The sequence below is a fragment of the Xenopus laevis genome, chromosome 9_10L (genome assembly GCF_017654675.1).
Source record: "Xenopus laevis strain J_2021 chromosome 9_10L, Xenopus_laevis_v10.1, whole genome shotgun sequence".
Classification (NCBI taxonomy): domain Eukaryota; kingdom Metazoa; phylum Chordata; class Amphibia; order Anura; family Pipidae; genus Xenopus; species Xenopus laevis.
The window spans coordinates 15,827,049-15,849,870 of record NC_054387.1 but is presented as its reverse complement, the minus strand read 5'-3'; the positions used below and the strand labels follow the sequence as shown (position 1 = coordinate 15,849,870).

General features: G+C 40.8%; 1 long non-coding RNA gene across 1 annotated transcript in view; it reads left to right on the top strand.

The window, feature by feature from the left end:
- Nucleotides 1-22,822, top strand: part of LOC121398107 — a 258,412-nt gene that overhangs the window by 33,641 nt on the left and 201,949 nt on the right. The window contains exon 2 of the long non-coding RNA XR_005964108.1: nucleotides 5,642-5,754. This is a non-coding gene — a long non-coding RNA (uncharacterized LOC121398107). The remainder of the gene's footprint in view (nucleotides 1-5,641; nucleotides 5,755-22,822) is intronic.

The following is a 22,822-nucleotide window of genomic DNA, read 5'->3' as shown; positions in this document are numbered from 1 at the left end:
TGTCCATCGCTGTCCAGTCCGTTACAGAGCTTCAAGGCATTAAAGACTGGATCACGATGCTGCCAGGTCAGCAGGGGTAGTTTTACCAGGAAGAAGCCTGAATTAGAGAGGGTACAGAGAAGGGCAACTAAGCTGGTAAAAGGTATGGAAAATCTTAGCTATGAGGAAAGACTGGCCAAATTGTGGATGTTCACGCTGGAGAAGAGGCGCTTAAGGGGAGATATAACTATGTATAAATATAACGGGATCATATAATAATCTCTCTAGTGCTTTTTTTTACCAGTAGGTCTTTCTGATTAAAAGAGAGGAGGTTCCATCTAAATATTCGGAAGGGTTTTTGTTTTTTTACAGTGAGAGCTGTGAAGTTGCGGAATTGTCTCCATGAATCAGTCGTACTGGCTAATTCATTAGATAGCTTTAAGAAGGGGTTGGGTGGCTTCCTTTGGATCAACTAGCTGTTAAGCAGGTTACAATGTAGTTAAAAGGTTGAACTTGATGGACGTGCGTCTTTTTTTTTTTCAACCTGACTATGATACTATGCAAGGGATGGCTGGAGAATGGAACTTAGGTTGGGTATCAGGCAAAAACACAGTCAAGAACAAACCATGCTTGGGCTTTTATGTCAACAACCAAAATGCTGAGATTCTGCCCCCTCCTCCATTTTCCTTCCAGGTATATTTTAAGAGTAAAAGAAGGAGATTCAGGCTTCCAGTGCTCTATAACAAAAAAAACTATGGACCCCTACATTTATTTAATTTTATTTTGTCACGGCCCCTCTCCTTGAAATGGTCCGATATCACTGAGCAACAAAATCATCTAGATGTTGTTCTCGGTTTAGCTGTTGTTAGTCAGCAGACTGTTGGGCACACCATCACGATATCCTTTCAGTCCTTGATCGATGAGCCGCCTGTGCTTTTGGCAAAGCCTAACAAAGTTGAGTAAGCAATCCATAAATTAGCCTTTACCCATAAATTAGCCTCTAGATGGTCACAATCACCACTGGCTGTCAACAGGTCTCATACGTCACCGTCACTGCCAGGTCTCAGCCAAGGGAAAATGAGACGTTCATCTGCGAATGTCACTCTGCCATTTCCCGAATCACCGATGTCTATTGTTTATTCATTAGTTGGGTAATATCTTATGCATGGGAAATATATATATCACTAGTTATTGCTAATGTGTCTCGGGCCTCCTGGCTGGCTCAAAGCTCGCTTTATTGCCGACGCACGGGAGTGTTGGATGGATATTGAAATCTATGTAAATCATTGTCTTGTTTTATAGAATACATCATGGCTTAGTATTTGCTGTTCCTTTATATGGGGGTGGGGGGTTGGCTTATGAGGATCTGTCTCCCTGATTGCAGATACATACGGGGTCCTTTTCTCCTATTTCCACTGCCCTAACTTAATTATAGATACAATGAGAATCCAAAATATGGATATGGAGTATGAACTTGCTACTGACCCACCCCCTCCTACATGGAGTTGGAATGGAGTTGGCTTATCCTTTCTAGTCTATTATTTTTTTCTAATTTTCTAAGTAAATATTTGAAAGACTGCCCCAGGCATGATTTTCACTCAGGGGAAAGTGAAGGCTTGTGACTATAAAAGGGCTCTGGGGTTCAGAACAGGGAAAGTTACAAGGTCTCTGTATTCAACACCCCACCCCGTGAATACATATCTGGCTGCATTTGGCACAGCTGTATTAATGAGAAGAGGGTGGGAAAGGAACAATGGCGGCCCCCCTATTGTTTCATAAGTTGCACAAAATTCAGACACGCAAGTTAGGGAATCAGCAGAATGAATTGGGGACTCTGATATCAGAATGATTCTACCAATGGTAGACTGGTCTATTGGGATGTCCCATTTCCTAATGGATCAGGCTTACTCTATGCAACTAGTTGACCTAAAGTCCCTCCAAGAGCACTTATGCTTTTATATGCTATCATTGCCAAATCTCCTGCCAATCATAGTGTAGAGTGATATAATCAGTGATTTAGAGCCCCAAGAATGATGCCATTTTGTTTTACCATGCCTGCTTAAACCTCCCAATTGCTTCATTATGGGAAGCTGTACAGTCAAGGGAAGAAAACAATGAAGGGGTAAAACAGGAAGACAATGTGGTGATAATTAGAAAGGTAATGAAAACATTGAGGGGACAGAGGAGAAGATAAACAGGGTGAGGGAAAGACACTTAGAGAGAAGATGGGAAATGTAACAGGGGAAAGAGGAGTGAGGATAGGGATAGTAACAGTTGGAAGGGAGACGAAAAGAGAAGAAAAGGGCCTAGGAAGCAGAGAGAGGAGGAGATGAGTAATATATAAGGGAAAGGAAGAGAGAGGGAATGGGGGAGTGTAAGGACAAACAGTTGGGGAGAGAATAGAAAAGGAAAGTAGAGGGGATGAGAGACATAATGAGAGAGGAGAAATGAAAAGGGTTTGGAGAGAAGAGTGACAAAGGGGAAGAATAGAAGAAATATAGAAGTGGAGAAAAGATGGCGTAGCAAAAAAAATAGGCAAAACAGGGGCAATTGGAAGACATAACAGGAGAGGGGGCAGAAAACTATAGAGGATAAATGATAGAAGAAGGGAAGAGAGAGGGAACTGTGGAAAGGATAAGAGAAGCTGATGGGCCCTGTTGTGTCTGACAGTTTATTGAGCCCTGGGAGCTGAACTTTCCATTATTCTAAATTACAGCCAATGAATAGTAACTACAGGACAGAGCCGTTGGGTTTCATTTGAAGCAAATTGTTTGGTTCCTGAAAGTGTTTTTCAAGCAGATTCCGCAGCATTTATAGAGTTTAATTGGGCTGGGCCCTTCATGTCAGAATTCCTTTTAGTTCTGCTTGTTGTGAAGCTGCAGGGAGACACGGGCCGATCGATACAAGTGTCATAAAAGACAAATATCTAAACTGATCTGAATAGTTTGTGTCATCCCCGGTTACCTGTCGGGAAGGAAAGCCCAGCAGTGCCAGAGTCTGCCGAGTTCTGTTGCGTCTTTGTCCATTCTTCAATCAGACAAACCCACGGCGGGACAACAAACTAAATTAACGTCACTTCGCCTGGATTTAATGTATTCTATTTGATGCGCAAACACCTCTCTGTCTCGCACCGTCCTGTCCTCTCCAATGATAATCACAGTGCTAGAGAGCGGAACTCTGCACCACGGGCTCATTTGTAAAACAACGAATCAAAGGCGGGATTTTGGAATGAGAAGCGAAATGCTGGATGGGATTTATTTATTCAGGAAGGTTGGGTGGTTCTATTGCTCAGTGCCTGTGTGTTATGCTGCTAATCATTCATGGTCATTCCACTATTTAAAGGGTCTGGTCTTAAAGGGGTTCAACTTTTAGTATGATGTAGAGAGTGATATTCTGAGACAATTGGCAATCGGGTTTCATTTTTAATTGTTTGTGGTTTTTGAGTTATTTAGCTTTTTGTTCAGCAGCTCTCCAGTTTGCAATTTCAGCCATCTGGTTGCTACAGTGCAAATGACCCAAGTATCCATGCACAGATTCAAATAAGGATGGGCAGATTAAAGTTGTTGATATTGGTCCTTGGTATGTGGGAGGGGTTTGTAATCTCCACCTTCCCCACTCCCCCCAACCCTCTCCTCCTCACTCCTTAAATACAGGTTCACCAGTGTGTACTTACTAGGCTTGATAAAGGGCCCGGAGGAGCCTGAAACATTGCCTTTTTGTGAATGCTTATGGGCTAAATAAATCAATCAATCATAAATTTCACAAAGCAATGTTTTAGGTGTACTTCTGGATTTTGTCTATATAATATCGGTTCTTTAGACCACGGGTGCCCAACCACCGGACCGTGGTCCTTGCAAAAAAATTTGGTTCTACACCGGTCCCCGGGCCAAAAAAGTTTGGGAACCGCTGCTTTAGACTGATTTGGCATCTGCCCATGTATGGGGCATTCTGATGGGTCTCCCTGATTGATTTCAGGGGAAAATTCCGCAGATATTGATCAGGCAGGTTCAGTGTTGGACTAGGATAAAACTACTGGTGGGCCCTGGTGTCAGTGGGCCCTACTGCTTATAACCATTTGGCTTATTTCATGGTCATTTCCTATTTCTTTATTGGGAAAAAGGCTTAATAGTGGAAGAATATAGTAAGCAGATATAAAAGACTAGGAGAATATAGAGTTTAAGTGAGGAAAGGACTAATAGTTTGGAAAGTGGGCCCACTGTCTAAGGTTCTCTGGTAGGCCCCTGGCATCCCAGTCCGACACTGGGCAGGTTTGATTTTTTTTTTTTTTTGGCAATTGAGGACTGCATTGGCTAGTTGATGCGGTCCTCGTCCCATCAGCGCCCTTTTCCTTCGTTCTAATCCAATTGTTTGACCCTAGGGCCCAACGATCAGATTAACTCGATATCGCTCTGCCTTTGGTGGGCATAGATCCGCTCGTTTAGCGACCTTGCCAAACGAGTGGATCTGATCGTGTATGGCCACCTTAAGGGTAGAACTCCACTGCGACTTTCAATGCATTATCGTCCGTTCCGACGCACTGAGACTAATCGCAGGCGTCATGTCGGATGCGCTGAATCTAAGGTAAGTAATAGGAATGTCGGATGTTGTCGCCGTGTGCAGCGTCATCATCTGACAGTCATGATGCGAACGCTGCATCTTGCGTCATCATCCGACAGTCGTGTCTTGTTGGATGGGCGCAGCAGCAGCATCCGACATTCCTATTACTTACCTAAGATTCGGCGGATCCGACATGACGCCTGTGATTAGTCTCAGTGCGTCAGAACGAATGCTATCGCATTGAAAATTGCCCGTTGAGTTCTACCCTAAGAGAATAGCATATGAATAGGAGAGGGCCTGAATAGAAAGAGGAATAATCAAAAAAAAGTAACAATAAGTGTGTAGCCTTTTGCATTTGTTTGTTTAGATGGGGTCAGTGACCCCTATTTGAAATCTGGATAGAGTCGGAAGAAGGCAAATAATAAAAAAATACTATAAAAAAATAAATAATGAAGACCAAATGGGAAGTTAGAATTGGCCATTCTATAACATACTAACAGTTAACATAAAGGTGAATCACCTCTTTAACTGTTATATCCAATGGCAGCTGGCCCATAAGTTAAGTAATCAGGCTTAAATGTGGGATCTTATGCTAGTTAGACAGATTGGATTGCCTGTAATACCTCTTTGTGACTGGTAGGGTAACTACAGTACACCAGTCCCCTAAGTTTAAAGGGGCGTAGACAGTAGTCTTGGTTGCTGTAAAATCCTTTTTTGTTACTTCTTTTCCCCTGGTCATCGGGGGTCATATGTTAACTGCTCCCAAAACAGGAACTTTACACAAGAAAAAGCTCATTTTATGGTTAACTTCACCTTCTAAAACGTATTAGAAATCTATTTATGATTTTGCACCTTTTCTTCCCAATTTGCAGGAGTGACCTCTGCTTGTCTTTCACTGGACTCCCCAATGTGTCTCTCTCCCGCAATTATCCATTCGACAAACCCCAAAGCGTTAATTCTAAAGGCTTATTTAACTTAAATACCCACAATAAAAAAAAAAGCCTTGCGAGAAGCATTCACAATTCCCATCTAAAGCGAGCTTTAAAAGCTACTCAAAAGCCTTTTCTTTTATCACATTTATTGTGGATTTTTTTTTTTTCTACAGGGCCTTGGAAATTGTAGCACTCGAGCAGAAAAGGGCAGCAGGTTGGATGGAAAGGCAGAGCTTTTAGACGAACATAAAGAATTACATTACAGGCTTGGATAAAGGAAAGGGGGGTAAGTAGAAATGTTTAGTAGATATAGTGATTAGTGCTATTCAGAATCATGTGACTGTACTCATAACAACACTTGTACTTGGCCGCATTGTAACTCCGAGAATTCACAGGAAAAAAAGAGTTCAGTTTAAACTAACATGTAAGGTTGGTACAAGCTCATCTACCAGCTGAATAATATACTTAAATTACATTATGTGCATATATGATATGGGGGTTACACTGTGACAGTGGTTGGGGGAAAGATGGGGGTATATCTGTGCCTATATATTATACAGTTACATTATGTGCATATATGATATGGGGGTTACACTGTGACAGTGGTTGGAGGAAAGATGGGGGTATATCTGTGTCTATATATTATACAGTTACATTATGTGCATATATGATATGGGGGTTACACTGTGACAGTGGTTGGGGGAAAGATGGGGGTATATCTGTGCCTATATATTATACAGTTACATTATGTGCATATATGATATGGGGGTTACACTGTGACAGGGGTTGGGGAAAGATGGGGGTATATCTGTGTCTATATATTATACAGTTACATTATGTGCATATATGATATGGGGGTTACACTGTGACAGTGGTTGGAGGAAAGATGGGGGTATATCTGTGCCTATATATTATACAGTTACATTATGTGCATATATGATATGGGGGTTACACTGTGACAGTGGTTGGGGGAAAGATGGGGGTATATCTGTGCCTATATATTATACAGTTACATTATGTGCATATATGATATGGGGGTTACACTGTGACAGTGGTTGGGGAAAGATGGGGGTATATCTGTGCCTATATATTATACAGTTACATTATGTGCATATATGATATGGGGGTTACACTGTGACAGTGGTTGGGGGAAAGATGGGGTTACATCTGTGCCTATTTATTATACAGTTACATTATGTGCATATATGATATGGGGGTTACACTGTGACAGTGGTTGGGGGAAAGATGGGGGTATATCTGTGCTTATATATTATACAGTTACATTATGTGCATATATGATATGGGGGTTACACTGTGACAGTGGTTGGGGCTGGAAATATGGGGGGAATTTAGACCCGGTACTTTGCCTTTGAACCTATAACTGAGCAGTAGAATGCCACAGCGATGGCATCCTCAGTTTTTACCCAGTGCTGCCAGTTTCTTTGCACTAGAAGCTCTTTTCTTCATTATTTCTATAGACACAGACAATTTTATTTTCCGTCCATTGTTCTCCCAACAGAGGAAGCATTTATTGGAGTTGTCAGAAGGTGTCTGCATAATACAGTCACATCGCTCATACAAAAACCTTGACATTTGAGTAAATACATCAGCCTCATCTCAATAGCATTAAGCAAGATCCCTGTATTGAATGCAGAAAAAAAACCCATAATAAAGGCTTTACTCTGTTATCCGCACAAAACAAATGGAGTGTTTTTCTTTTGTGTGTTCTTAACACTAAATAGATTTCCCAACAAATGAAACTACAATGTGTTAAATTATAATTATTCACAATGGTTAAATCTCCCATCATGCACTGCTAGCTGTGTCTGTGTGTATTGGGCCAGGGAATCCGACATGGCGGGTAGGAATCTCGCTGTTCGGTGATATGGTGGAGATTATGATTATTTTAAAGGATTGTGATTTCCTTGCAGAAATGCCAAGAATTGGATTTGTGTGTATGAAATGCATGGGGCTGAACAAAGTGATTTTTTTCCTTTCCAGCTCTTCGATGGAGATTGGTTCCTCAAAGGATATTTCTACTAAGGAGCAAATTATATGTGTGCATAATTCATAATCTGGTTCCCTTTGGAGAGCAAAGATTTGCATGCTTTGGCTACCAATGTATTTACATGGCTGGATAGAAGGAGAAAGCAGGGAAGAGACAGGCTTTTGGGAGCTCATTAATGGATTGGATGCCTTCATTGGGTACTAAAGGCCCTACACTAGAAAAGCAGCTTTCGGGGTATTTGATACAAATTGTATGTAATGTTGAGCTCACAGCAGTGTTTTAGGGACACGGTAACCTGTGATGGAGGCAGAATAATGTTGCTAGGGAGTTCCTGTTGCAAGGCTATTGAAAGGTAATACAAGACAGAGCTTTCATGGATCATAAAGTTACCCAAGCAATAGTGCATTTGTTTTTGGTTGGGCGCAGAGTCACAACATGAGGGTTATTTACAGGAACAGATTCACCTGATGCCAATCAGATCATTAAATATTCCCAGGGCTAGACCGACCTGTAGTCAGAAAAAATGACAGAGCTTGCCAAACCTGTAGCCAATCAGAACTGCTGATCTGTAAAAAGGCATTTGCTCAATAACCATTTATAAGGTTCAGAAACTCAAAAGACAAACCACTGCAGAGTCAAATATCAGGAAATGGTCAGCGGCGTAATAATGAGGTACAGGGACCCTCTTCCAGCAGAAGGAGGCCCAACGTGTACTGCAACCTACCCAGCCCCAATGCCCGCTTGCACGCACCTGCCTATGCATGCACTAGGTGTGCAAATTCTAAGGGAGTAGAGTGACTTTAGAGGAAGCTGCCGACTCCCACAACTGCAGGGTCTGCCTCCTCTATAGCAGGGGTCCCCAACCTTTTTTACCCGTGAGCCACAATCAATTGTAAAATGACATGGGATGACAAATAAGGGCTGTGATTGGCCATTTGGTAGCCCCTATGTGGACAGGCAACCTACAGAAGGCTCTGTTTGGCAGTACAGAGGGTTTTTATGCAACCAAAACTTCAAAAAATATGCACCTGCTTTGAGGCCACTGGGGGCAACATCCAAGGGGTTGGAGAGCAATATGTTGCTCAGGAGCCACTGATTGGGGACACTGCTATATAGTTATGCTGCTGCCAAGGGTCAAATCTGGAGAGTCAGAATATGGGAGATTTAGGGCAGGAAAAGAACTTGAGTAAGGCTTGGTCACGGAATGCGCTGAATGATCCAGCATAGGTTACTAGAGGTGGTAGGCTCAAATAGCCCTTTAATTAGACTCTTGCCTGAAGCTGAATTTAGTGTGTGAGCTAGAGGACACACAGAGGAGAAATTATGAGCCAGTTCCAAATCGCACTTGTGGCTCAACCCAAAGAAGTGACAAGAATACACCAGATCCCTGGTTCTAAACCAGGGAGTTTCTGCCAGCTGTGATCACTCCACTGTGAAGTTGCCCCTTACTTTACTTCCATAACAACCCCATTCCTCTGAGAAGGTTCCCGTTGAGCCACAAGAGCACACATGAGGTTGGGCACTGATGTTGGGGGATCAGGCTCACAATTGGTGTTCTAATTCATCCCACAGGTGTTCCTTGGGGTTGAGGTCAGGTTCTTCCCATCTCAGCAAAGCCATTCTGTATGGACCTGGCTTTATGCATGGGGCAGTATTGTGCTGAAACAGGAAAGGTCTTGTCCCCAAACCACTCCAACTGATGATTGGCATTTGCATGTTAGCCTTGTGTGTGGCATCTCACCCACAGTCTAGAGGAATATTTCTTGTGCTGACGTTGCTTCTAGAAAAAACTTGAATTCGCTACTGAGTGTTCCAACCGATGACATGACATTTAAAAGGGGTAACCGGTTATATCTGGCCCTAAAATGTAAAAATAAGTTCATTTTTGAGTCTAGAAGACATTATTAAATTCTTTAGACAAATATTCCTTCAGATCAGCACAAAAGGGTCTCTTCCTAGGGTTTCCAGTATTAAACACTTTGTTATACTAAATTGTAATTAACATAATTTATTTATAAAGAACTGATTCTGCTGAGCTCTACAGAAAATGGAGCATATTTATTTTAAAAGAGAGAATGCACACATTTGTCTCCTCTAACTTGAAAAAGTAGAGATAAGCAAGATTATTTAGTAAGTTTTGAAATTTCTTTAAACCCAACTGTTTTACAATGTATGAATTTGTCAGCAGTCTGTCCTTTGTTCCTATTCATGGTTGAAAGTATTTTGAGATATTTAAAGGTATTTAAGTGTTCTTTCTGGGACCTCATCATTTGAGGAACCGTGAGAAGATTTTAAGGGCTTAAGGAGGCTAAACTCCCCAAACCAACACCAATGACTTTCCTCCAAACTAGATGGAGTAATATGTTAAGTTGAAACTGCGTGTGTTCTGGGGTATTATACATGAAATTGACCTTGTTTTTGTCCTGCCATGTTTTCTTGGGTATTCAAAATGGAACTGGTATTGTATTTATATTGCCGTGTGTTCTGGGGTATTATCCATGGAATTGGCACTGTATTTATCTTGCTGTTTGTTCCTGGGAATTGGCACAGTATTTATTTTGTTGTGTGTTCTGGGGTATTATCCATGGAATTGGCCCTGTATTTATCCTGCCGTGTATGCTGGGGTATTATCCATGGAATTGGCCCTGTATTTATCCTGCCGTGTATGCTGGGGTATTATCCACGGAATTGGCTCTGTATTTATCCTGCTGTGTATTCTGGGGTATTATACATGGAATTGGCCCTGGGATACTATGAAGAATTCTGTGTAGAAAATGTATTTATTTAGCAACCGAAATACAAAAATCACCCTCCACCTACACTTGAAACAAATTATATCTTCACTACAACATGGTGTGTGTGTGTTTTATCATTTCAAAGACACTGACCTTGTAACTCAGCCGGTCCCTTGAATCCATAGCTGAACATTGGAGCACGTAATTTCACAGTTTGACCACAAAATAGAACTTGGATTCACAAGATTCAGCGACAATAAGCGTAACAATGCCCATAAAGCCTCCTCCTTTCCTGAACCTACAGATAAGCTTTCAAAATGCATCTAGCGCAGCAAAATTGGTTCGGAATATCTCATTTGAATTCCGTCATCAAAATCCCATTTTTCACAGCTTCTGGTAGTTCAAAAAATGGGAAGGAATTGTCAGCTTCAAATTGAAATTTCACCGCAACAAAGAATCGCATAAGTCCCACTATGATTTATTTGTCTGAAATGCAAATTTTTACTCCACTGAGTCAAATATTTGTTTTGAGCAGGTGTCTCGTAGATCTTTATAGTCCAATGGAAGTTGCTCCTGTGCAGTCTTCTGAAGATTATAGGGCAACGACTACTTAAAATGGAGGACCGTATCCATAAGCGGTTGAATTTGGAATGTAAATGTAGAAATAGTCTATTTAATAATGCGTAAAAAAAATCTTGTTACTTAGACATCCAATCATGTGTAATACAAGAATTATTCATGTCCATATTAGAAAAGACTAACCATAAGAAAAGGAGCAAACTGTTATATTTGATAATGGAGATGAAGGGTTGGGGGAGGGTTAGAAGTCACATGATCTAATGGAAATTAATTCCTAGGCAGTTTCAGAAAACATTAAACAGTTATCCGACTAGATCAAAAAAATATTATTACACAAATACATCCATACTCAACTCTAAAACTAAACTATATGGCCGAAATTATTGGGACACCTGCCTTTTTAATTTCCAAACCAAGGGGATTAATATGAAGCTGCCCCTCTCTTTGCTGCTATAACTGTCCTTACTCTTCTAGGAAGGTTCCCATTAGATGTTGGAACACTGTTGCTGGGAGTTGCTTCCATCCATTCAGCCATAAGATAGTGAGTTTGGATGCTGATGTTGAGGATCAGGACTGTCTCATAGTCAGGATTCCAATTCATTCCATAGGGGTTCAGTTGGGTTGAGGTCAGGTTCTTCCCATTTCAACAAACCAATCCTATAAGGACCTAGAAGCAGGAAGCATGGAATTGGCAGGAATGTTATTGTACCCTGTAGCCTTAAGGTTTTACTGGAACCAGGGGCCCAAACCATGGAAACAACCCCAGCCCATTATTCCTCCTCCACCAAAACCTTTCAGTTGACTTTATTCAATCAAGCTGTTTTTTCCTGGCATCTGCCAAAACCAGACTTTTCCATCTGCCAGATGGTGAAATGCCATTTATTTCTCCAGAGGACAGGTTTCCACTGCTCCAGAGGCCAATGGGTGGTGCCTTTACACCACTACAGCTGACGCTTGGCATTGCACATGGTATTGCCCACTTATCCTTCATGAAAACCCTACGTTACCTAAAATGAGTTCTTATGCTAACATTGGTTCTGGAGGCAGCTGAGGACATTTAGACATAGCATGGGGATACTTTTGGCCATGTAGTGTAATTAAATTATCCTGTAAGAGATTTTGTCTATAAGGTATGGGATCTGTTATTCAGAAACCCATTTTCCAGAAAGCTCAAAATTATGGGAAGGCCATTTCCTTTACACTCCATTTTATCCAAATAATTAAAATTTTTAAAAATGATTTCCTTTTTCTCTGTAATAATAAAACAGTAGCTTGTACTTGATCCCAACTAAGATATAATTAACCTTTATTGTAAGCAAAACCAGCCTATTCGGTTTCTTTTACATAATTTTTGTTTAGACTTAAGGTATAAAGATCCAAATTACAAAAAGATCCATTATCCGGAAAACCCCAGGTCTCAAGCATTCTGGATAAAAGGTCCCATACCAGGAGACATCACCACTTGTTTCAGAATCAGACACACAGAACTGATCTGTTTGGCCAAATGATACTTTCCAGATCCACCTCCCACATGCGGTTTCAAGAGAATTGGATTGTCTGTAGTGAAACGGCTGCATTAGATGCACGTGAGAGATTGTTTGCTTTTATTATTAAATAACTTTTAACTTACCTTGCCTCGGAACGCTATAGTAACAGTGACCTTTCGCGAGCTTCAATTTGCTGCGCTTTAATAGGAACATTATAAATGCCAGGGACGACGGCAGAACAGCGACCGGCCGAGACTCAAACAAATTAAACTTTGATACAGCACGGGGAGGGAAGATGATTGTTGTGTGCGTCTGTACACATAGTCTCCTTTTATATTTCCTTTCTATTATGGGCCTGACATTCAGAAAATATAAGGTGCTTGGCTGCTACTTCACCTCCAGATTTAGCCTTGTATATTATTATAATATCTGGTAAAGAATATAAGGTGCCTGTCCCACCCTCTTACTTCTCCAGAAGACTCCGCTTTGTTTATATTTGGGGCAATTATTTGCAAATGGCATAAATGGACCTTTACTCTGTGGCACCCATATAAATTATATCTCATCATACATTTTATGACATTTCCTCCATTCTTCTCTTATGCACTGCCTTTTATGGCACCCATGCTAGAGTCCTGCGCGGAACCAATTAGTAACACCCGGACTCGACCCAAACCCGTGACCCGAACCGCAACCTGCACATTTACCCACTTTGATCCGCTACCCGATCCAGACCCGCAACTTCCTTATCCACAACCCGACTGGCAACCCGCCGACTACCATTGAACAGGAAGTGATGTTGCAGCAAACCGGAAGTGGCATCATCAGAAGTGGGCAGGGACAGAAACAATGTTTGTAAAGTTTTAAAAGGCGTAAAATATAGACAATATAACATAAAATAAGAAATTTAGATGATACCCGCAACCCAACCCACAGACCCGCATTTATACCCGCACCTGAAAATCCTACCCTCATTCCGCAGGGTACCTGCTTTATTTGCGGGTACCTGACCCACTGCAGGACTCTAACCCTTGCTACCCAAGAGCTTGGGTACCTTTATGTACCACATCCTATGTGAGCTACTGACTTGATTAAGCTCAGCCATCTGTGTTCCTATCAAGTGGGTCTTGAACCTCTCCTACACTGACTAAAATAACTGATTAAGCACCTTTGCTTTTTCTTTGTCCACAGTGTTTCCATTTTTAATCGAGCCACACACTCCGCTTGCTTATTTTAACTTCTCATATACTTTGAAAAAGAAAAAAAGGTGGGATTAGGTTATACCTGTGGAGCAATCAGTTCCTCAGTTTCTATCTTTGCCTTGCTGATTACTGTGTTACAACACTTGTAATATTTACATTCTTTAAAAGCAGCTTCTGATTGTTATTAAATACATTCCTTTGTTGCTATTAACTTTGTCCAAGTTAAGCAACTAAAAGGGCTTTGCATGCTGTGAACTGAAGTACTGATCTTAATGATTCCTAAAATTTAGAGACTTTGTTGCCCCAGTGTAAATTAATTTTAATGCAGTAAACATTGCTTTAGATAACATTATAGCCACTATTTCCCAGGGGCTCTAGTACTTGGATATTGACTATAGATCACTGGATGTAGAATACTGTACATCATGATTTCTGGTTGGCTCCTCAACAATGTGTGATGTTAATTTGTTACGTAACAAGTTAAACTTGTTTTCATGAATTGCCCTGTTTGTATTGTTGCTCCAGTCAGTTTCTGGGTAATTAAAATTTACCCAGTATCAAGACTTGCCCAAAACTATCCTTTTCTTTTGCAACAGGTGTTGAGCCTCTTTACTTATGTGAGGGGGTCTGACAATAAATTTGCTTGTTACCTTACAGTAAACTCTACTGGTATGCGACTCTACAGGTCTTTCAAAAGGCACAAGTCTACAGACTGAATTAAACGGGGAACTCTGAGTATCACTCATGTATTATAAGGGATAATGTACCCCCTACTGTAAATGATAAGGACATTAGAAGTCACTGAGCGGTTCTGTGACCATATAAAGACACAAGGCTGAGTTATACAGGGAACTTGAGTATCACTCATGTATTATAAGGGATAATGTACCCCCTACTGTAAATGATAAGGATATTAGAAGTCACTGAGGGGTTCTGTGACCATATAAAGGCACAAGGCTGCAGGCTGAGTTATACAGGGAACTCTGAGTATCACTCATGTATTATAAGGGATAATGTACCCCCTACTGTAAATGATAAGGATATTACAAGTCACTGAGGGTTTCTGTGACCATATAAAGACACAAGGTTGCAGTCTGAGTTATACAGGAAACTCTGATCATCACTCCTGTATTAGAAAAAGGCCCAAAGTACCTCCTACTGTAAATGATAAGGATATTAGAAGTCACTGAGGGATTCTATGACCATATAAAGGCACAAGGCTGAGTTATACAAAGAACTCTGATCAGGGATCAGGGCCAGATTTACATAGAGGCACCCCTGCTGTTTGTCACCCCTGTCCCCTCCCCTTTATACATGCAAATTTTCATCACCGGGACAGGAGCAATGGGGATTGGCGACGAGAAATTTAAAGAATTATAGTATAGCAGCATGCCGCCTTCCTAGGCCCAGGCCTTGGTGGCCTCTCCAAAAATCCAGGCCTGTAAGGGATAATGTACCCCCTACTGTAAATGATAAGGATATTAGAAATAACTGAGGAGTTCTGTGACCATGTAAAGGCACAAAGCTGCAGTCTGCAGATTGATACTGTAACCCCTATTGTAAATAAGGATTTCAGAAGTCATTCATGGTTTCTGTGACCATATAAAGGCACAAAGTTGCAGACTAAGTTATACAGGAAACTATGAGAATCACTCATGTATAGTAAGTGAATATGTACCCCCTACTGAGTGAAAGGGATATTAGAAGTCACTAAGGGGTTACTTATAATGTACCCCTACTGGAAAATAAGAATATATACATATAAGACTGCCAATCATATCACACCAATGAGACTTTTATTCTTTTCATAATTTAGAACAGTGTTAAAATGATAAATGATAGCACAACTAAAATCTTTTATGTGACATCATTAAGTACCAATTAACACCAATTTAATGTTCCATATAATCACACTGTATATTATTAATATAATATAGTGGTATTGATTTGTATCAAGTCTGCAATTAATGTTTCCCAGTTTGTTTAAGTATAGTCACATCTGCATTGCCCGTAGATCCCACTAAATTTGGTAATTTTGAGTTATTAAATTTTATACATGCTTCCTCCCTTTTATTGGCCAATTATTTTAGGTGTTTGCAGAGAAATACATGTCAAATGTCCCTTTATAACACTAAGCAGAAAAAAAACTTGGTATGTAGCTTTCCAAATAATATAGCTAACCCCAGTAAGGATGGAACTCAGCTGGATTTCACAAGACATCTGTCATACACCGGATGGCTGCAAGATGACTTGTCTTGGCACCGTTATCAAATGCTATGCAAAAATGTACTGATACATTGTATGCAGAACCTATCATAAATAACTAATATGCTCAGTGCAGGGGAATCGGCTCAGAATATCAAATATGGGCAAGAAAAAGATAGAGAAAAACTTCTTGGAGAGATATTTATATTTCTTAATAGTATTTAAAGCAAAATAAATACATTAGTCATTATGTGTATACAGAATATGATATGGGGGTTACACTGTGACAGTGGTTGGAGGAAAGATGGGGGTATATCTGGGTCTATATATTATACAGTTACATTATGTACATATATGATATGGGGGTTACACTGTGACAGTGGTTGGGGGAAAGATGGGGGTATATCTGTGCTTATATATTATACAGTTACATTATGTGCATATATGATATGGGGGTTACACTGTGACAGTGGTTGGGGGAAAGATGGGGGTATATCTGTGTCTATATATTACACAGTTACATTATGTGCATATATGATATGGGGGTTACACTGTGACAGTGGTTGGAGGAAAGATGGGGGTATATCTGTGCCTATATATTATACAGTTACATTATGTGCATATATGATATGGGGGTTACACTGTGACAGTGGTTGGAGGAAAGATGGGGGTATATCTGTGCCTATATATTACACAGTTACATTATGTGCATATATGATATGGGGGTTACACTGTGACAGTGGTTGGGGGAAAGATGGGGGTATATCTGTGCCTATATATTATACAGTTACATTATGTGCATATATGATATGGGGGTTACACTGTGACAGTGGTTGGAGGAAAGATGGGGGTATATCTGTGCCTATATATTATACAGTTACATTATGTGCATATATGATATGGGGGTTACACTGTGACAGTGGTTGGGGGAAAGATGGGGGTATATCTGTGCCTATATATTATACAGTTACATTATGTTAATATGATATGGGGGTTACACTGTGACAGTGGTTGGAGGAAAGATGGGGGTATATCTGTGTCTATATATTATACAGTTACATTATGTACATATATGATATGGGGGTTACACTGTGACAGTGGTTGGAGGAAAGATGGGGGTATATCTGTGTCTATATATTATACAGTTACATTATGTGCATATATGATATGGGGGTTACACTGTGACAGTGGTTGGGGGAAAGATGGGGGTATATCTGTGCCTATATATTATACAGTTACATTATGTGCATATATGATATGGGGGTTACACTGTGACAGTGGTTGGAGGAAAGATGGGGGGTATATCTGTGCCTATATATTGTACAGTTACATTATGTGCATATATGATATGGGGGTTACACTGTGACAGTGGTTGGAGGAAAGATGGGGGTATATCTGTGCCTATATATTATACAGTTACATTATGTGCTTAGCTCTATAGAGTGGGCCATTAGCAGAGGACAGATCATGTTACTGGGAAGGAATAAGATATTATCACTTTGCTCATCCATCACAGCGCCTCTAGTACCACACACACATCAGTATTAATATCCAAAATGCAAAGTGTTAAAACTGATGTTCCCTTGACATAAAAGAGGGGATATCCAGATGAAAGTGTAATCAATCTTTCATAAATAAAATACGGCAAAAAGATAAATTATATATTAAAAGCCGCAGTGAAATGATCGGAGAGGAATGATAATTTATTCTGCTGAATTCTATCAGATTAAATTCTGGGAAAGATCAAACAAAAAGTTATAAAATAGGAATTAAAGGTAATAAAGGCCTCCTTGACACGTAATAATACGCCTTGCTGGAATGTATAATTATGGCATCTGAGGTTGAGGTTAAATTTAATACATTGTGGGCAGATCTGCTCTTAGCTAAAGCATCTCTCTACTGGTTAATGGGGTTAGTCTTTGCCAAGCTTTGGCATAAAGTAGAGATTTTTCGACCTAGTGACATTTAAATAAACATTTTTATTTAATGCACTTGTGACACAGACATGCTTTCCATTGTGGAACTCACAGTGCTTCTTTTGTAATAACCACAGATGCAGTCAGAGCTTTCCTTGGCTTTGGCTTTGCTTTAGGCTGTTCCTGCTGAATTGTGTTTAGTACAGGGGAATACCTATGCTGCCATAGTTTTATGGGATCTCTCTGTTCAGGCTCTGAGCAAACTTTAAGGGCTGTTCCTGCAGAATTGTGCTTAGTGCAGGGGAATACCTATGCTATCATAGTTTTATGGGATCTCTCTGTTCAGGCTATGAGCAAACTTATGGGGCTGTTCCTGCTGAATTGTGCTTAGTACAGGGGATACCTATGCTGCCATAGTTTTATGGTATCTCTCTGTACAGACTATGAGCAAACTTAGGGGCTGTTCCTGCTGAATTGTGCTTAGTACAGGGGAATACCCATGCTGCCATAGTTTTATGGTATCTCTCTGTACAGTCAATGAGCAAACTTAGGGGCTGTTCCTGCTGAATTGTGCTTAGTACAGGGGAATACCTATGCTGCCATAGTTTTATGGTATCTCTCTGTACAGTCTATGAGCAAACTTAGGGGTTGTTCCTGCTGAATTGTGCTTAGTACAGGGGAATACCCATGCTGCCATAGTTTTATGGTATCTCTCTGTACAGTCTATAAGCAAACTTAGGGGCTGTTCCTGCAAAATTGTGCTTAGTAGTAGGTGTGCATATGCTGTCATAGTTTATGTATAGGCTATGCAAATATAGGAATTGTTTCTGCTAATGCCACCTGGCATTGTAGGCTATGCAGACTCCTTTTAAGGGGGTGTGTCTGCAATCTGTATAGTTTCTTTGTGAATCTTATTCCTACCAACCCTGCATTTAGGCCAGGGTATAAGAAAAGTTGCAGATTTTCCATTGATTGTCAAACTTCACAATGAATTCTTCTCTGAGGAATTCTTCTCCAGAACCCTGACAGCTCTCCGACCCTCATCCCTCTCAGCTCAAAGCAGATTTGTGGGCATCGCATCAATGTTTCGGTTAAACTTTCTGCTCTCACAGGGGGGTTGTGTTTTTGCACGGACAGGGCTCTGAAATATTTATCCTACAGAAAAAAAAATCATATTAAATTTTTGATGACACCTTTTATTTATTTATTTATTTAGTGAGCGTGCACGGCTTTTTTACTCCATGAAATTCTGATTGTTTGACTCTTTTTTTGCCTTCTTTCAAAATCCTACAGTTTTATCTGATCGTGCAGTACATGCCTGTCCTTTGATTGGGTAATACTGTCAGGAACAGGGGGACCCCTGATAACACTTAAAAACCAATAAACTACAACTCCCAGCATACACCCAACGTCCTTATAATAGTACAGGTATGAGACCTGTTATACAAAATGCTTAAGACCTGGGGCTTTCTGGATAATGAATCTTTCCATAATTGGGATCTCCATAACCTTAAAGTCTGCTGGTTTTGCTTACAATACAGATTAATTATATTGTAGTCGGGATTAAGTACAAGGTACTGTTTTATTATTACAGAGATAAAGGACATCATTTTTAAAATTTTGGATTATTTGGTTAAAATGGAGTCTATGGGAGACGGATTTTCTGTAATTTGGAGCTTTCTGGATAACGGGTTTCTGGAGAACGGATCCCATACCCATACTAAGTATCTATGCATATTACTTGCTTTGCTACACACAAATAGTGATGGGTGAATTAGTCCCGTTTCGATTCGTCGAAAAATTTATGAATTACCTGCGAAATTCTCGAAACGGCAAAAACTTCACAAAAACGCAAATTCTGATGCCGGCGTCAATTCGTGGAATTGTCGCCAGTGTCAGAATTGTCGCCGGCTTAAAAAAAACAAAAAACCACATTGACACTTGTGAATTTTCGCAGCAAATTCGCGATTTTATTGCAGACGGAGGAACGCGGAAATTTGCCGCGAATTCGCGACTGGCGAATAAATTAGCCGATCACTGCACACAAACAGGATTCATAGTCCAGCACTCATTGCAGAGGGTGACCCTGGTCACTCATAATGTTCTTCCTAAATATTCCACTTAAATTTGAGAGAGACACAAATAAAAGAAATAGTATAGGTTGTATATATAGAATACCAATATTGCCAATTTCACTGAGGAGGACTGCACCCACACCGTCCGCTTCTTATGGGGCCCTCCTGCCCTGCTATGCTGATTCAGATATAGGACCTGTTAACCAGAATGCTTGAGACCTGCTTGGGACCTTATCCAGATAAGGGTAACTTTGAGCTTTCTGGATAATGGGTTTCCAGATAACAGACCTGTAGTTGTGTTATCTGTAGAAATCTTTGTCTGTCTGTTAGGAGCTCAGTCCACAAGCAAGATGGAGAAAGCAGCAAACAGCTAATTTTCACCTCTTCACTAGTGTATTTTGGCTAGATTCAAACGGATTGTGTTATCATTTGTCACTATAAGCAATAAAAAGAGAAGACATGATACAATGCTGCAAAAATACTTCTCTCCAAGCTCTGGGAATGATATTAATCAGAACACTGGGATTATTTGTGTCTCCTATCACAGTGAGTTTTCCAAACAATGCAAGATGGGGACACTCAGAACATCAGACAGAATCTTGTCCCATGCTTCAAGTCTCAGATTAATATCAGCCTGAGATGCAATGTAGCACTGCCGCTTCCTCTAAAATACTTAATGAGAAGTTTCCCCGTAATTTAATATTACCGTTTATTTCCCACTCATTTCTTATTCATTATACACACTGGGAGAATAGTGTATAGGACATGCATACTATGTCTTGGGACAAATACAGAACTTAATAAATATGTTAAGCACTGGCACAATGTGACTTCTACAACTAAATATGTAATGTTGTTAAACTTAACTCTGTGTTCCTTGAGAAGCTTAAAGGGATATTGTCACAGTAAAACATGTTTTTAAAAATGCATTCATTAATAGTGCTGCTCCTGCAGCCTGGCTGCTCGGCCTGGGCCCGGAGATGGGTAGTTTCATTACTGGCCTATAGTAGCAGTGGGATAATAGTCTCTGGAAAGGGATGGTGGCTGTGTGATAGCAGGTATAGTAGGGAGAGATGGTGCCTATAGTAACAGTGGGATAGCAGGTATAGTAGGGAGAGATGGTGCCTATAGTAACAGTGGGATAATAGTCTCTGAGAAGGGAGTGTGACTGTGGGATAGCAGGTTTACTAGGGAGGGATTGTGCCTGTAGTAGCAGTTGGATAAAAGTCTCAGGGAAGGGAGTGTGACTGTGGGATAGCAGGTATAGTAGGGAGAGATGATGCCTATAGTAACAGTGGGATAATAGTCTCTGGGAAGGGAGTGTGACTGTGGGATAGCAGGTATAGTAGGGAGAGATGGTGCCTATAGTAACAGTGGGATAATAGTCTCTGGGAAGGGAGTGTGACTGTGGGATAGCAGGTATAGTAGGGAGAGATGGTGCCTATAGTAACAGTGGGATAATAGTCTCTGGGAAGGGAGTGTGACTGTGGGATAGCAGGTAAAGTAGGGAGAGATGGTGCCTATAGTAACAGTGGGATAATAGTCTCTGGGAAGGGAGTGTGACTGTGGGATAGCAGGTATAGTAGGGAGAGATGGTGTCCATAGTAACAGTGGGATAGCAGGTTTACTAGGGAGGGATTGTGCCTGTAGTAGCAGTGGGATAATAGTCTCTGGAAAGGGACGGTGGCTGTGTGATCACAGATATAGTAGTTAGATGAGATGGTGCCTATAGTAGCAGTGGGATAATAGTCTCTGGGAAGGGAGTGTGGCTGTGGGATACCAGGTATAGTAGGGAGAGATGGTGCCTATAGGAACATTGGGATACTAGTCTCTGGGAAGGGAGTGTGACTGTTGGATAGCAGGTATAGTAGGGAGAGATGGTGCCTATAGTAACAGTGGATAATAGTCTCTGGGAAGGGAGTGTGACTGTAGGATAGCAGGTATAGTAGGGAGAGATGGTGCCTATAGTAACAGTGGGATAATAGTCTCTGGCAAGGGACTGACTGTGGGATATCAGGTATAGTAGGGAGAGATGGTGTCTATAGTAACAGTGGATATTAGTCTCTGGGAAGGGAGTGTGACTGTGGGATAGCAGGTATAGTAGGGGGAGATGGTGCCTATAGTAACAGTGAGATAATAGTCTCTGGGAAGGGAGTGTGACTGTGGGATAGCAGGTATAGTAGGGAGAGATGGTACCTATAGTAACAGTGGATAATAGTCTCTGGGAAGGGAGTGTGACTGTGGGATAGCAGGTATAGTAGGGAGAGATGGTGCCTATAGTAACAGTGGATAATAGTCTCTGGGAAGGGAGTGTGACTGTGGGATAGCAGGTATAGTAGGGGGAGGTGGTGCCTATAGTATCAGTGGTAATAGCAGCCTCTGATATGATATGCTATGTAGCCCATTATTAAAGAATCATGGACCATACAAAATTTTCAGTGGATAGCATATGAAGATCCAAGGAAAATATTCCAGGCGGCACTCCGTATAAATATAAAGAGGTATGATTTATTGTGTCATAATGGGTAACAACATCTCCTTACGCGTTTCGGGAACACACTCCCTTAATCATAGGCATAAATAGCATGAAGGCCACATACTTTTGCCACAGTTACAATGTTTGCCTTCAGTTAGACTACATATAATTACTAGTCACTAAGATACTTCCATGTGTAAGTGCTGAAAGCAAATTGTATGTATATTGTGCAGGAGATACAAATTATAATTGAATTCTCTCACTCCGGTCCTTGTCATACTCCCTGCAACCTCATGTTAGTGCCTTATCATTCTGGAAACTGAGCTTAAACAAATCTTTTTGGCAGCCAGAGAAATAGGTACGGGACAGGTTGGCTGCTGACATGGCACTTCTTATATCACTTGCAAAGAGACAAAGGAAATCCAGATGTACAAGAGAACTTTGTAAAAAAAAATACATTGGCCTCTTCTCATACCCACCGTCCTCTTAAACTTTCCTTTTAATGAGGGAGAAACTTTCTTATTTAAAGAAAATATTTATTTTATATGGGATGAGGAACGGCCGTCAGCAGGGGAAATATATTCCTTCCCACTCAGCACTTGTCAGGGAGTCAGTAAATGGGAGCAGACAAGGGGCTGCAGTGGGGGCTTTGGAGGAGAGTTGGGATTTTA